Source organism: Arachis ipaensis, chromosome B03 (genome assembly GCF_000816755.2).
Source record: "Arachis ipaensis cultivar K30076 chromosome B03, Araip1.1, whole genome shotgun sequence".
In the NCBI taxonomy this organism is placed as follows: Eukaryota; Viridiplantae; Streptophyta; class Magnoliopsida; order Fabales; family Fabaceae; genus Arachis; species Arachis ipaensis.
Genome location: NC_029787.2, coordinates 135,957,341 through 135,961,623, shown reverse-complemented (window position 1 = coordinate 135,961,623; position 4,283 = coordinate 135,957,341).

The following is a 4,283-nucleotide window of genomic DNA, read 5'->3' as shown; positions in this document are numbered from 1 at the left end:
TGTGAGATTCTGAACCGATATCTAGCTCGCGTCAAATTTTTTAGCGCAAAAAAATGCATTAACCCCTATTTTATGATGAATTTTAGGTTGAAAAGAGTGGAATTTATCAACTTATCTTATATTTCTTCATTGAAATTGCATGTTTTTGTGAATTTCTCCTAATTGTACTTAATTGTGAAAAACATGCTTTTTATGCTTTAAAATTGCTAAATTTAACCCACTTTTATCCCATTCGATGCCTTGATATGTTTGTTTAAGTGATTTAAGGTTTAGAAGGCAAGAATGGCTTGAAGGAATGGAGAAAAAGCATGCAAAAGTGGAAGAATCATGAAGAAATGAAGTTTTGTAAATCTGCCCAGTTGTGCGTACGCATGGCAGATGTGTATGCACGAGTAGCAGCACGTGATTTACTTAAGTAAACACATGGGTCGCAATTTCAAGCCTATTTTGGGCCCAATCCAACTCATTTCTAAAGTATTTGAAGGCAAGACACAAAGGGGATCAAGCAAGTAGTGTAGGAAGTAGTATAGTAGTAATAGTGTAGAACCATATTTTAGATTAATTCCTAGAGAGAGAAGCTCTAACTTCTTTCTAGGATTTTAGGGTTTCTAGTTTAGTTTCTTCTTAGATTGAAGTTTTAATTCTTATTTTTATGTAGTTTTCTTTACAATTTCTTATTCTAGTATCTTAATTTGTTTAGTTTTACTTGTTATTTTTTTTATTTTTATCAATTTTAGTTTATGAACACTTGTTTGAATTCTAGTTTTCTTTTAATGCAATTTGATGTTCTTATGTTTATTGATGTTCCTTTTAGTTGTTCTTATTGCTTGCTTGCATTTGGTAGATATATATTTTATAATTCTTGCAATTTATCATGTTTTCTTTTTATGCATTCTAAGTGTTTGTTAAAATGCCTTTTCTTAGTTTTAGAATAGAATTTTGCATTCTTGCCTTGAAATTGAGGACTTAGGTGACCTTGAGTCAGTGATGTCCAATATTGATTGGGAATTTAGGGTTGTTAGTTGGTTTTATTTCCACTGACGCTAGTCTTTCACTAAGTCTAATTAGTGAATTAGCTAGGACTTGTGGATTAAGATCTATTATACCTATTTGACTTTCTTCCGATATTTGGGATGATGAAGTAGGATTAACTCTTCTTAATTGTCATGTTTGTCGTCAATAACTTAGATAGAAATCCTTGACTCTCAATCCTTGCCAAGATGCATTTTTAGCACTTGAATTTTCTTGTTTGCTCTTTACTTTCTTGTCATTTAATTTCTTATCTGTTGCATTTCAAACCCCTTTTTCCTCATAGCGAATGATATACACAACTCACTACAATTCTTTTGAGAGACGATCCAAGATTTAAAACTCCCAGTTTTTATTGATTTGAATAGTGACAATCTTTTTTTTGAAAAATTCCGAACCAACATTTGGCCCACACTAAGTTTTTGGCACCGTTGCCGGAGAATTGCAAAGTGTGCTAGTTATTGGTTATTGTTAATATATTAATATTGTGAATAGTTTACTTTTTGTTTATTTGCTTGTTTTTGCTAGTAGTTAGGAGTATGTTTTTATTTGTTTCTTAATAGCTTTTATTTATATTTTCTCTTCTCTCTATGAATTATCACCCTTTTAGTTTAAAGTTTGGTTATAACTATATTGTAGAAAATGGAAACTTCAATGATGGTTCGCATTATGGATCGAAAAAGCAATTGCAAGGGGAGCCACGTTCTTATAGACAACCTTCATGGCAACAACCTCCTCCGATCTACTATGATCACAATCCACCTTATAATGCATACAAATCCAATGGATATGGTGGGTATCCCTATGTTTATCAAATCTACCATATGCCTATCATCCACCTCCTCAACATTATCCTCAACCACCATACTCACAAGCCCCATCTTACCACCGAACACCTCCATATGATACTAATCCATATCCACCATACTACCAACCTTATGTGCCAAAAAAACAACCATATGAGCTATATGAACCACACTTAGAACCACCACCATTCTAATACCAATACTCTCAAACCTCCCTTAACCAACAACCTTCATATATACAACCTCAACACTCTCACCCTTATGAACCACCTCCTATATATGAAAACTTTCACCCACATGATGAATTCTATTTTTCACCACAACCCTCCATGGAAGAAGCTTTTCAACCTTCATCAAATTTTCTCCAAGATCAAGAAGAATCTCAAAAGAGGCACAACGCTATCATGGCTTCCTTAACAGAAATCATAGCTCGTTTAACCGCACTTCACTCACACAACAATCAAAGCACTCTTGTTAATGGATGTGAAGAATTGGTTTCAACTGAAGAGTGTAGTGTGGAAGAGAGCTTGGATCCCCAAATAGAGGAAGAGGAGTTGATGGATGAACTACTTCAAGTTTTTGGGAGTCACTCCATAGATGATACTCTCCACTCCTTTCTTCAAGAACAAAGTGAGGCGAGAAAGGAAAAGCAATAATGAATCGAGCGTCAAAACACTATCATGGCTATCTTAGCCAAAACTTTAACCTGATTGGCCTCAATACGCTCTTGCAACAATTCAAGCACTTCATCGAATGAATGCGAAGAATCAACTTCAATTAAAGAATGTGGGGTGGAAGAGAGCTTGGAACCTCAAGAGAAAGAAGAGAAGTTAAAGCATGACTTGTAACAAGTGGAGGTAGTTGAACTCGATGAACTTGAAAAAGTGGTTGAAGATTTAGGAGGAGTTGAGTAAGAGATAGATTCCAAGATTGAAGAAACTTTTACTCCAACTAATGATCTTGTTGAGATTGTTGAGCCTTTCTCCATGAAGTGTGGTATTGATATTGAGGAAGACCGTGCACAACCTCCGAGACATAACTTGAGTAATGAGGAGGAGTTAGAAGAAGTTGGTGAACAAGGAATAGAATTTGAGGAAGCTTGTAATCAAGAGGTAAAAGTTATCCAAGAGGAGCAAAAGGGAGTGGAAATCACATTGCTAAAGCTGTTGGTGCTAAAGCTGTTGGAAGCCTCTCTTTCTAAGTCATCACCATCCATCACATCATTTGCGTGGGTAAAAATCTTGTTCTTTAGCTTTATTTTCCCATTTGAATACAGTTTTCTAGAAATGGATGGTCAACTTAGAGCTCTTTGTGGATTGAAGAGCAAGAGAGAGATGGTTAGTGGTTGGCAACATAAATCAAGGCTCACTAGGATTGAAACCTCAAGGTTTGGGTTCCAAGGTTGGCACAATGCTCAATTGAATGGATCTAGGAGGAAGCTTGGATATTTAAGGGAGAATTCAGAAGTGCTGACACCCGAATGGAATCATGTGACTCAACTAGAAGGCAGGTGCAAAAACAAGGTTTGGGATCCCGAAATACATAGTAAGGATCATCAACTTTGGGAGCTCATAGCTTATTTCAAACTTCATCAAAGCTTGGCGTACATCAATTGGAATCATAGAAAGCATTAAAAGTCCAAGCATTGGTGGAAGTACAAGGATGAATTTAAGTACAAGCCTCCATGATAAGAGCTCACCAAATGTCCAACTTAAGGACTTTAAATAAAAGTGCTAGGTGGGAGACACCCCACCATAGTAAAATCTTCCAACCTTCACTTGTTTTTACTATTCTTGTACATGTTTTTCTTAGGTATTAGCTTGATTTGGTAGATTCTTATTGTTAATTACATGTTTAAACATCGTGTTTGATGTCACTTTTGAAATAGTTAATAGCTTTCTTAATTTGATTTTCTATCCTTGTTGCAATTATTAAGTTTACGAATAACTTTTTAGCTGAATTTGGTCTCTAGGATGTTAGAAAATAGGTTAAAGATTTTTTTTTAGGCTTAGGTTAAAAAAAATATTATCGTGCGTACACATGATTCCCCTCCAGAATCAAAATTATGCGTACCCATGGAGCATGCATACACATCACACCATTTATAGAATTGAAATCATGCGTACCCATGCTATGTGTGTAAGCACCACGTCCAAATTTCGCTCAAGTTGTACGTACGCATGGCAGATGCATGCACAAATTCAAAAACTTAAACCTTTTATACGAATACCCTAATTCACACACAACTATTACACTCCTTCCTTTCTTCTTATTCACCCATAACCACCAACTCCAACCATCCATTTCCACCATCTTCCACAACCCACCGCTGGAGACCACCATTTTTGTCTCTCTCTCTCTCTCTCTTTCTCTCTCTCTCGTTACCCTTGGACCTTACCCCCACTTTTCCACTACTCTCGACCTTCCTCCTCACCACCAATAGCCGTC